Here is a 12,353-nt window from a genome sequence, read left to right as displayed (position 1 = left end):
CAAGACCCTGTGCTGCTCCCACCAAGGCCGAGGGAATGAAGACCAGAGACCTTGGGCCAAGCCCCAGCTGCTTTATCAGTGGAGATGCAGCGTTGCACAAGCTCTGGCTCACAAACAGCTGTGTGTATTGGCAGCCCTGGGCACGCAGATGTTGGCTGACCCTGTGCAAGGCCACCCTGTTCTGCCATCAGTGGCATCCCTCCTCATCTCCCCTGGCTTCCAGCAGCATCAGCCCCAGAGCGAGGGCTCGGCTCGGTTCATGGTCGCATTGGCCTTGGCTCAGCAAAGCTGCCAGATCAGCCTCTGGTCTCCACATCCTGATCACAGAAGTCACAGAATCATTTTGCTTGGAAAGGCTGCTGCAGTCCCAGCCCTCCCCTCACCCTGCCACGGCCACCACTGACCCATGGCCTCAGCCCCACAGCTCCACGGCTTTGGGGTCCCTCCAGGGCTGGACACTGCTCCCCTCTCTGGGCAGCTGGGGCAGGGCCGGACAGCCCTTGGAGGAATAAATTGTTCCCCATCTCCAATCTCAACCTCCCCTGGGGCAACTTGAGGCTGTTTCCTCTCATCCTGTCGCTTGGGATCAGAGTCCAATCCCCCCAGCCACAGCCTCCTGTGAGGGAGTGTCAGAGAGTGCTGCTGTCTCCCCTCAGCCTCCTCCAGGCTCAACACCCCCATTCCCTCAGCCCCTCCCCAACACCCTTGTGATGTAGATGCTCATGACTTTGTTCTGGTGCCTCGGGATAAGCCCTGGCTCCCCAGGCTGCCCAGCATTCCACCCCACGCTGGGGCCGTATGGCAAGACCACCACACACATCCTGGGGTAAAAAGATCCTGTGGTCTCTGAGCACCTCCTACCCCTTTGCCTTCCCTTCTCCCTGCAGCTCTCACTCCTTCCAGGGTATCAGCCTTGCCTCCCTTGCCCAAGCCATGTGCTGCCAACCCCTCTGTTCCCAGGCCTGTTCCCTGTGGCTCTGGGTACAGAGTCACCTCTGTCCTCTAGCTCCTGGTGCAAACTCCTCCTGTTGTCTGAACAGCAGGTTCATACCCAGTGTGCAATGAGCCTGCCCCCCTCCAGAGTCAAGAGTGCTTTATTTCCTGTGTAGATGGGTGACAGGGAGTAGCTCCACAGAGCCAGCACACCCACAGCACATTCCACACTGTATTTGTACAATACCTTATCTAGCACAGTTTGTTATTGTGTTCAGTGAGCCCTTGGCCTTGTATGGAGATTGAATAAATGATTATCCAGCCTCTGTCCGTGCCAAGGAGGCAGGTTCCATCCTCACCAGTACAAATCATGCAAATAAAGCATCCAGGCCCACTCCATCAAGCTACTGCTGATAGCCAGAGCAGAGCCATCCCCACGGGATGCAGATACAGTGAGTGGGCCCACAGCAATAACAGCCTGTCCCCCTCAGGCAGACAAATGTATTAACCCAGGACATCCTTTGTGAGGAGAATGTGTCTGGCACACAATCCCAGCATGCTGGGGGCTGGAAGGGCCCCGCAGAGCTCATGCAGTGCCAGTCCAAGCTTCCCTTGGCTTGGGGGGCACAGCAACGTCCTGATCGGTGCAGCCTCATACTAGTTCTGACCACAAAGCCCCCCTGCATCAGGACCCAGTGCATACTAGTTTAATCAATCTCCTATCCACTTACACTCCCCTGGGTGCCCTCTCTCCCTCCTTGTGCCCAACCGTCCCCTCTCTTTAACCCCACCCCCACCCCTCCATTGCCCCTTCCCCTCGCCACCCCGTCCCCGCTCCACGTGCTCCCCCTTCCGCCCTCCCACGTGAGCGCTGGCGCGCCGGGGTGACGTCAGAGGGGGGCGTGTCACAACGCAGAGACTTGTCAATCAACCAGAGAGGGGGCGTGGCTTATGAGCGTATACAATGAGGTAGGCGTGGTTATGGGGGATGTGGGCGTGGCTTGTGTATCTACGGACCAATGGGCGTGGTGCCTGCGGCGGGGGCGTGGCCTGCGGAGGGGGGCGCCTTGCGCGCGCGCGTAGGGACCGTTGTCGTCGGCGGCAGCAGCAGCGGCAACAGCAACGGGGGGAGGGAGGGCGGGGAGGGGGTGGGTAAATGAACCAGGCCGGGAAAACGGACTGAGCGAAAAACAAAGGTTTTTAGAGCGGGGAGAGAGGGGGGGAAAAAGAAATAAACCCCCCCCCCCCCACACACACACACAAACCCAAAAAGACTCAAAACAGCAACAAAACGGCTGCCGGGACGTGTCGGAGGTGAGGAGGAGCCGCGTGGTGAGGTGAGAGACGGAGATAAGAGCGATCGGAAGAGCTTGTTTCCCCTCTTTCCTCCCCAAAAACCCTCCCTCGGGGGCGCGCGCCTTCCCCTCACACACACGCACGCGCGCGGCCGCGCGCGTGCGTGTGTGTGAGGGGAGGGCGCGCGCCCCATCTCACCCCCACCCCGCTTAATATCACCCCCCGCTTCTTTACCCCCCCCACCCCCTTTAATATCCACCCCCCTCTTTCCCCACCGTTCTTGAAGGGAAAAAACGCGGCCTCTAGGCCTCTGTGTCCCTCATCGGGAAGGCTTGAAGGGATAAGGCCTCAGGATGAGGGTTAAGGGTCCTCCCGTGCTCTCGGTGGGATGTGGGTAAGGATTTGGGGTGTGCCAAAGGTCCTTCCTTCGTTATCTAACGCCAATTGAGGTTGTCCGTGGCCGGGGTTTGGCTGTGTGAATGTGCTGGTTGGGGTTTGGTTGGGGGGGGGGGGGGGGTTTAGGAGGTGTTGGGGAAATGGCAAGGGTGGGTTTTGTTGGTGGAGAGCAAGGTGCTGTGCTCTCCTGAGGGGTGTAGAGGGTGAGGTGTTGTTCACACCGGTATTTCAATGGTGGGTGCCAAGAGGATGGGGCAGCAGTTTCCTCTGTAGTGTCCAGTGGCACGGCGAGCTGCAACACAGAAAGTTCCACTTAAGGAGAAAGTCCTTTGGTGCTGAGGGGAGGGAGCCCAGGCTGCCCAGGGAGGGTGTGGAGGCTCCTTCTCAGGAGGTTTCCAACCCCACTTGGACACGTTCCTGTGCCCCCTGAGCCAGGGGATGCTGCTTTGGCAGGGAGGTTGGATGAGCTCATGTCCAAAGGTCCCTTCCAACCCCTCTACCATTCCGTGGCCGCTTGGCAGCTGAGGGGAAAGAAACAAGCAGTGTGTGTGGGAAGGTTGGGTGCTTGTGCTGAAGGCCTGAGGTAGCCACTGCTCTGTGGAAGGATTGGTGTTCAGGGCTCAGGAAAGCGAGTCGTCAGCCTGAGGTATCGCTGTGGCGGAGGAGAGGGACAGGGAGGGAAGGCGTGAGCAAGTGTCTCTGAAAGAGGGACACACAGAGTTTTGGTGAGTCAGGTGTGGTAGGACAGGGCTAAACTACTGAAGAGAGTGAGGCAGAGGCAGGATTTGATCACCTCTGCTGCAGAATCAGGAGAACATGCTTTATAGGAGAGAAGGAAGGTGGCTGTGTATGTAAAGGGGATGACTGGGACATGGAGCCAAACGCTCCGCTGGATTTGCTTTGCATGTTGACAGGTCGTTACTGACCGCTCCAGGACTGGCCCTTTCCCACTGCTTTGATCTCATGTGGACTTTGCTGTGTGATGAGGGCACGGTGCTGCGAGTGTCTCTCACTCTGGCAAACCGCCCTAGTCTTTGAAGTCTGGCTGCTGTTTAGGAATCAGCTTCCTTATACGAGACTAACTGGGCATGGAGGTTGTCTTCTAACAGAGTGGACGAGGAGCTGTGTGAATGCTGAGGTGGTTGTGGTTCTGTGCTTGGGAGAATACCGAGGAAAGGATCACCCCTGTCATGTGCAGTGTCTGCTTATTGCTCAGGACTGTTGAAAGACAGATTGAGGTTTCCTTTGATACAAGGGGCACAGAGGGGGCATGATCTCACCCTTTGTGAAACCTCACCCTGCTGGGACAGTGCGCTGGTGTGATAAATTTAGGATTACACGAGCTGTTGTGTAATGGAGAAAGGAGATTAGCTGGCTTGAGCTTGGAAGGAAGGAAAGCTCCCTGTGGTTGTTGCTGAAGGTGTGACACGTCAGGAGCTGTGCTGTTAGCCCCCAAATCCTTCCACCAAGCCAATTCTGCTCCGTGTATTCAGTTACAAAACTTGGTGGCAGCAGTTTATTTTCCAGGCACAATTCACATGTAATACCACAGAAGGGTAAAGAGGAGTCAGGTTTTGTCTCGGGAGCACGAAAGTGATTTTTCAAGTGTCCAAATCTTAGTGGTGAGTGACTCTGTCGAGCTCTGTCTGAAGACAGCTGTGGAGCTTCTGTCAGTGGGTTGCTAGGCCTGCCTGCTGTCACAGTTAGTGCAGTTATGCACTGAGAAGTCTTTTTTTATTGATGAGCAAAGGCTTTAAAAAATAGAGCAGGTACAGCTTGATGAACACCATTAGTTTCACCTGCCTGCAGCAGCACACGCTGGGTAATGAGTGGAAGGGGAGCAGCAGCAGCATTGCAATTTCAGCAGATCTTGTGCCCTGGGAATCCTCCTTTCTGTCCTCACTGCTGCCAGCCCTTCCTGGCCTGGCTTCCCCAGGAGCTGCAGGCAGCTTTTGCCTGTTTGTCAGCAGGCTCTCTGCAGTGTGCCCTGGCAGCCTGGAGCTCTGGTGAGGGGCAGCACGCTTCTCTGTGCCAGGGGCTGTACGAGAGGAGGAACCGAGGGCTCAGGGCCCCAGGAACTCAGTCTCGAGTATAGAACGAGACTGGAGGTGGATGTAGCCTCAGCTTTAGAAGCACTCCTCAGCTGTAATATCTTGTGTTACAGCTCCTTCAAAACTTGTATGGTCTGTTAAAGGGTGAGAAAGTTCTTAAGGAAAGTTCTGTGGAGTTCTGTGCTTGGGCAGCCTTCTGTTTCAATGTCTGTAAGCTATGACTTCTCACAAGCAAAATATCAAAATGAAGGTGGAGGACCGAGGATTTAAAGGTGGTTTCCTTAAGGAGAACTGCTGGAGAGATCCAGTGAAGGGCTCCCAAGGTGCTGAGGGGATGGAATATGTGTGTGAGGAGGAAAGACTGTGGGCCCTGGGGCTGTTCAGCCTGGAGAAGAGAAGCCTGAGCTCAGGGGGACCTCAGCAATGCTGATCAATCCCTAAAGGGTGGGTGGTGAGGCTGGGACCAGTGTTTGTTGTGTGGTGGCCAGTGCCAGGACAAGGGGTAATGGGCACAGGCTGGCACACAGGCAGTGCCCCTGGCACAGGAGGAGCAAGTCCTTTGGTGCTGAGGTGAGGGAGCCCTGGCCCAGGCTGCCCAGGGAGGGTGTGGAGGCTCCTCGGGAGGTTTCCAACCCCACCTGGACACGTTCCTGTGTCCCCTGAGCCAGGGGAACCTGCTGTAGCAGGGGCTGATGAGCTCTGCAGGGTCCTTCCAGCCCCCACCATGCTGGGATTGAGTCTTCAAGTGAATCTTCTAATTTATGCCCTCAGGTGAAGACACAGTCGCAGTGCTTGAGAAGCGCTGCGGTTCCTTCTGTGTAACGGCTCCCCTTGGAAGAAAATAACACTCTAAGGCAGTACAAGAGTGAGTTTTAGCTGCAGCAAGAGAGCAGTGGAGAGAAGGAGAGTTGCATTTCTTGGGTAAAAACCAGAATGAATCTTGTGTGGACCATTGTGATAAAGATGCCAGGGGAATAATAGCTGGTTTGTTTTCAGCAGACAATGTCCGAGTCAGCCTTTCAGGCTCGGTGTCCAACAGAGTAGGTTTGGGATTGTTTCTTGTTGGGAAGAAAGAGCTTGGTTGATTTGCTGAGCCTGGGTTCCTAGCTGGTGAGTATTAGAAAGCAAAATATTTAGTTCTGCAGGTTACTAGAGATGACAGAAGAAGTTGGGAGTAGTGGATGTTTGCTTATCCAGGCCTGTCCAGTGTTACTTCTGTAAAGTCACTGCCATGCAAGTGAATAGATGCTCTTCAAGCCTGAGAAGTCTGCAAGTGCAGGATTTGTTTTGTAAGGAAAACTGTTGGGATTAAAGGCTTGGTGTTTGGTTTGGGTTTGCTGGGGTTGTTGGGGAACAATGCAGGGAGGTGCTGCTGAAATTGACATCTCAGTGTTTGCTGTTTCAGGACTAGGTGCTCGGTTTCACTTCTGTTTGTGTTTGTTGTTTCCCTTATCTCTGCCACTGTCAACATCCTGCTCAGGAGAGGATCCTGTTAATTAGCTGATGGACACAGCCAAAACTTCCATGGTTCAAGAGGTCAGAGTGAAAATACCACTGAAGCTCCACCCCTCAGGAGCTGTAGAGAGTCTGTGGAACAGGAAGCGCCTTTCCCCAGAGAGCTGAAGGTAGACTTGTGTTTTTCTGCCAAACCCAGAAGCTGGAACACAAAAAGTTCAATTTAAACATAAGGAAAAACTATTTTATTGTGAGGTGAGGGAGTCTGGCCCAGGCTGCCCAGGGAGGGTGTGGAGGCTCCTTCTTGGGAGGCTTCCAGACGCGCCTGGACACGTTCCTGTGCTCCCTGAGCCAGGGGAAGCTGCTGTAGCAGCACTGGATGGTCTCTAAAGGTCCCTTCCAACCCCTACCATTCTGTCATTCTATGTCAGAAGTACCCAGCCCGTGCTACAGAACCCAAGACCTCCTCCTCCAGTGGCAAAGGCTATTGTCTTGTATGTTTTCACAACATACTGTCAGGAAGGTGGTGGTGCTTGGTACAGAAACTGAAGTCTGATCCAATTCTGATTGCAGTTCCTCAGGGAACTGCTCCCAGTGGTATTTGGTCTTTGTTAGGGAGGGTGTTTTAATGTGACAGAAGGGCTTACTCAGAAGCTCTTTTCTAAGGGTTTTTCTGGGGAGTTTTCTCCTGGGGGGAATGACCCAACAGAAGCTGTAATCTTTGGTAACCCAGGGAAATGCTGCTCTTGCATCAACAGAGATCACCGAGCTAGCTGCTGAGTGAAGTACAGAGGATTGCAGGAACAGTGATGGAGGTGGTGCTGCTGCAGGAGAGGCTGGAAACCTCTGTGCTGGCAGTGCAAATCTCAGGAGAAAGAAGGTGCAGAAGGTACCTGAAGAGCTCTTCAGCCCTTCCTGGGTAACAGTCAGAGCCAGGGCGGGTTTCTGCGTGGGGGAAGGCCGGCAGCTCTGGACGAGGAAGTGGAGCAGTACCTGGAAAATGCAGAAGTCTGCTGGGAGTGTTGATGTAGGTGTGATTTACCTGGGAAGATGTCATTTACCTTTCAGAAGCCTGCAGCATCTGTAGCACCTACGGCCGTAGCAATGACCTGAACGTCAGCAGTAGTGTAGTGGGCTGCTAAATAAACTCACTTTCCTTCTGAGTAGTGTGTCTGCCTGTGCTGGGGACAAGACAATGATGGTCCAGTGTAACTTGTAAAACTCTTGGATGAAGGGTGGGTGTCAAACATTTCTTGTGGCATAGTCTCCTGAAAAGCAGTGGCAGGAGAAGGTGCTGTTCAGGTCTACAGACGAGACCATCTCTTGGAGAAACAAGCCCCACAGCCATACAGTCACAGCAGAAGGGCCTCAGCCAGGTGGGGTTTGACCCCCGTCCTGAAGGAGAGATTTAAACAGGAAACGTGTCCTTTGCAGGGGAGGGAGAGCAGGCTGTGGGTAAACAGGAAGGAACTCTGCTCGTTTTGATAACCATCTCATGAGGTAAATGGGTGACTGCAGCTGCAGAACTGTCCAGGGGCAGGGCGGAAAACACAAAGTGAGGGTCTGGTGGGTATGTTATGACAGTGCAAATCTGCTTTAGGTAACTCTCCCTCAGGTGAACTTTGTCTCAATAAAGCAGGGCTGGAGCTGGGGAGAAGTAAAACACAAGTTACACACGTGGCCTTCATCCCTCCTGTGGGGTGTGGGTTATGCACACCAGCAAGGGTTCTGTTCTTCCTCTGACCACCAAGGAAGATTAAGGAAGGAGTCAAACCTGACTGTCAAGGGACACAGACATTATTCTCTGAATGTCTTAATGGCAAGAAGCTGGTGGAGGAAGGAACAGAGAGGAAACCTTACAGGTCCAGTGCTGTGAAACTGAAGGGTTCAGTATCAGTTTGACTCTTAAGAGCAAAGTCATCAGGCAAGCAGCTCATGGCAGTGACTAGACAAGACAGAGAGCAGCTTTGCACTCAGTCATTTGAGTTATTTTTGTCTGTGTTAAAGTACAGACTAAAGAAAATATCACAAAAGCTTGAGTGGGCGTCTTGAGATGGAAAATAGGTGATGCTTTGGAAGACTAGAGCAGGGTGAGCAGTCTGTGTAGGGGAAGGAGAGCAGGGGGAGTAGGTGTCATCTTAAACTCCTGCAGCTAAAAGTCAGGTGGTCTGGAAGCAGATGAAAGACCGTGGGAGCATGTAACAGCCAGTGCTGGTCTGCCACAGGGCCATCCCTGGCAAAGCCACTTCACTTCTCTCAGCCATGAGTTGTTAGGTCTGCTGCTGGCTGCAGAAGTAAACCTTTCCCTGGGTCTTGAACTCAGAAGGGTTTTGGTTTTGGTGGTCAGAAGATTCTCAACTAGGTGAGATTGAAAAAAATAAGTCTCAGAAAATGCTAGTGTCTGATGGACAGAAACATGGTTACATGAACAGAGCAGGAAAGAGCTCATAACCTGCGAGGCTGTGCAGAGAGGGAGAGAGCCTGTGGGTTCTTACAGCTTCAGTGATAGGATAGACTGTGTAGGGCCCAGGCAGTGCCACAGGCTGGGGCACGGGGGCTGCAAACTGCCTGGGGGGGTTGGTGCCAGAGGCTGAAGATGAGCCAGCAGCGTGCCCAGGGGGCAAGAAGCCAGTGGCAGCCTGGCTGGGCTCAGCAGCGGGGTGGCAGCAGACCCAGGGCTGTGCCCATCCCCTGAGGCTGCAGCTCCAGGGCTGTGTCAGTGCTGGGCCCCTCACTCACTGCCACAGGGACACTGAGGGGCTGCAGCGTGGCCAGAGCCGGGCACAGAGCTGGGGAAGGGGCTGGAGCACAAGGGGATGGGGAGGGGCTGAGGGAATGGGGGTGTTGAGCCTGGAGAAGAGGAGCCTGAGAGGACACAGCAGCACTCTCTGCAGCTCCCTCACAGGAGGCTGGGACTGGGGGTCTGTCTGTGCTCCCAAGTGACAGGATGAGAGCAAAGAGCCTCAAGTTGCCCCAGGGGAGGTTGAGGTTGGAGCTGAGGCAGAACTGTTTCCCTGAGAGGGGTGTCAGCCCCTGTGCCAGGCTGCCCAGGGAGCTGGGGCAGTGCCCAGCCCTGGAGGGATCCCAAAGCCGTGGGGCTGAGGTGCTGTGGGTCAGTGCTGGCTGTGGCAGGGTGAGGGCAGGGCTGGGATTTGATCTTAAACATCTTTTCCAACCAAAAGAAGTCTATGGTTGTATGATTTTATGGTTGAGTTGGAGACTCTACAGCCACTCAAGTAACGTATTGTCTAGTGAGAAGGTTTAAACCTGTCCCTGCTCTGCTGTTCTCAGTAGGCATGGAGACCAGGACAGCCTCAGCAGCAGTACCCTGAAGAGTAAATCCCTCAGGTCTCCCCTCAGCCTTCTGAGGGCACACAGCTCCCAGGCTCAGCTTCAGAGCCTCCCCACTTGGTTCAATGCCATTTTTCAGTATCATCCCAAAACAAGGTCACGGGGTGTCCCAGTGAAGCTTTGCCAGCACTGGGTGAAACAGAAGGGTCACATCATCACCTGTAGCTTGTTTTCTGCTTTATAGACCCAAAGAGATCTTTTGCCTGCCCTTCTCACCTGCCCAGAGGAGAACACAGTCATCATGGCAGGTGAAGAGCTTCCTTTAGTTCTGCACTGATGCCTGATCTGCTGCAATGCCTGCAGCTGGTTATTGGGATTTGAGTAACAACATCTTAGCACTGTCCTTCTTGACCTGTAACCTGTTTTCCCAGTCATCAAATCCCTTTCTGGACTTTTTAATCCTGCCAGAGAGCTTGTTTGTGCTCCTTCTCTGCATCCTGTCATTTACAGCTTCAATACACAGAATTACAGAGAAGCCCTTGAGCTGCTGGAGCCCAACTGTTCCCCCAGCACTGCCACAGCCCCAGGCTTTGGGATCCCTCCAGGGATGGGCACTCCCCCACGGCCCTGGGCAGCTGGGACAGGGCTGGACAGCCCTTGGGGGAAGGAATTGTTCCCCAGCTCCAGCCTCAATGTGCCCTGAGGCTGTTTCCTCTTGTCCTGTCACTTGTTATGTGGGAGCAGAGACCAACCCTCACCTCACTTCAGCCTCCTGTGAGGGAGTTGCAGAGTGCTCCTGTCTCCCCTCAGCCTCCTCTTCTCCAGTGCTGGGGCAGGGTGAAGGCAGCAGGCGAGGGGCAGCTCCCCTTGCACTTACTGCCTGCTGCTGCAGGTGGAATCAGGCACCCAGATGGGAGCAGGAGGACTGTGGCTTTCAGTGCAGAAGCACGTGGCTGGCCGTGTGTGCTTCCCTCAGAGCTCTCCAAGTGGTTTACCTCGATTTCTTCTTGCAGTTGGCATGCTTTGGTGGGGTTTGAGGGCTGCTTTGGGGAGGTTTGGCTCTTTGTTGTTAGTCTGTGATAGGTGCAGTGCTTGGGAACGTTCCAGGAGTGGCGCTGAGGGTGAATCTGACCAAGGTCCCGCTTCAGGAGCGACACCAAACACATTCGGCCCATTTCATATCACAAACAGAGGCTGTGAAGCTTGGTCCTGCAGAGACCTTTAGAAACTGCCATTTCCTCCTCGAGCTGTTGGTGTGCTCCTCTCCTGAGCCTTGCACCGAGAGCTGCAGCCCTGCACCGCGGCTGTTAGCGAAAGAGCCGGCTGGATGACGTTGTGTTCAGGAGGAAGTACAAACATGGGCTCAGCGACTTCAGACGGCAGTGCTGGAGCGTGGTTAGGACTGGCAAGCAGGTAAATAGCACCTAATTAGCACTTGGAGTCTGTGTTATTGCTGTATGGGAATGAATTTCCTCCATACTTCAGAAATGTGGGGTTTAAGGTGCCAAATCGGTGTCTGCGTGTAGACGTGATCCTTCCAAACAAAGATCAGAGGAGCTCCCTGTTGGTCGCTCTTTGCATCCTGGAATTGGTTCCTGGACCAATTGGTTTCAGCCACAGAGTGAGAAGTTGATCCAGTCCCTGGGTGTTTGTGCCTGACCACTGAGTTGGGGCATACAGCCCCAGGCCAGCGTGCTCTTGGTGAAGTGAGAGGTGAGTCGGATGGTAAAGCCCTGATGTGTAACTGCATGTGGGTGTTGTATCAGCCTTGGGGTGTTTGCAGGAGAAAGTGATTCCCTGGCAGCTGCCTCATCAACACAAAGAAGCGTATTCCAAAAGCAGTGCATTGCATAAGGATGGCTGCTGGGCCAAGCACGCTCTGCCTGGGTTAGTGGCTGGTTCTGAGCAGGGACAGGATTTGGTGTAGGGGAGGAGTGTGCAAACAAGACAAATCTGTTGGGTGCTGGCAGCCAGCATGGGGCTGGGGAGAAGTGGCTTGTGGCAGAGGGGCTTGTGGAGCCAGAGGAATACCTTGGCTTTGCACTGAGTGGTGTCTGCTTGCTGCCTCACCCATGCCACACGGTGTCCAGGGCTTAACTGTGTGTTTGTTCTGAGCTGCCACTTTGTACTTGTGTCTGATGCTGAATGGCTCCTGTTGTGGAAGAGGCAGGAGGCAGGCTCCCCATTCAGACTCCTCAGGCTGGTGCAGCTTGAGAGGAGCACTTTGAGGGGTACAGGTTGAGAGGAGCAGTTAGAGAGGAGCAGTTTGAGGGGTACAGGTTGAGAGGAGCACTTTGAGGGGTACAGTTTGAGGGGTACAGTTTGAGGGGTGCAGTTTGAGGGGTGCAGTTTGAGGGATGCAGCTGAGAGGAGCAGTTTGAGGGGTGCAGTTAGAGAGGAGCAGTTTGAGGGGTGCAGTTTGAGGGGTGCAGTTTGAGGGGTGCAGTTAGGAGCAGTTAGGAGCAGTTTGAGGGGTACAGGTTGAGAGGAGCACTTTGAGGGGTGCAGTTTGAGGGGTGCAGTTTGAGGGGTGCAATTTGAGAGGAGCAGTTTGAGAGGAGCAGTTTGAGGGGTGCAGTTTGAGGGGTGCAATTTGAGGAGTGCAGTTAGGAGCAGTTAGGAGCAGTTTGAGGGGTACAGGTTGAGAGGAGCACTTTGAGGGGTGCAGTTAGAGAGGAGCAGTTAGGAGCAGTTTGAGGGGTACAGTTTGAGAGGAGCAATTTGAGGGGTGCAATTTGAGGGGTGCAGTTAGAGAGGAGCAGTTAGGAGCAGTTTGAGGGGTACAGTTTGAGGGGTGCAGTTGAGAGGAGCAGTTTGAGAAGCCCTTTGTTCATAACATTTTTCCAAATGGAAAAGTCTTCCTAGACTTCTCTGTGTTATGGAAGACTCTTGGATCATCCCTGTTGAACTTCTCTGGGCCTCTTATAACCC

General features: G+C 54.0%; 1 protein-coding gene across 2 annotated transcripts in view; it reads left to right on the top strand.

The window, feature by feature from the left end:
• Positions 1–2,075: 2,075 nt before the first annotated feature.
• SCAP (SREBF chaperone) overlaps positions 2,076–12,353 on the top strand; it is a 58,664-nt gene continuing 48,386 nt past the window's right edge. For both annotated transcript variants that reach the window (XM_061997458.1, XM_061997459.1), the window contains exon 1: positions 2,076–2,270. The gene's annotated coding sequence lies outside the window, so the exon portion shown is untranslated. The remainder of the gene's footprint in view (positions 2,271–12,353) is intronic.

Source organism: Colius striatus, chromosome 5, assembly GCF_028858725.1.
Source record: "Colius striatus isolate bColStr4 chromosome 5, bColStr4.1.hap1, whole genome shotgun sequence".
Taxonomy (NCBI): Eukaryota; Metazoa; Chordata; class Aves; order Coliiformes; family Coliidae; genus Colius; species Colius striatus.
This window is presented reverse-complemented; position numbering and strand designations above follow the sequence as displayed.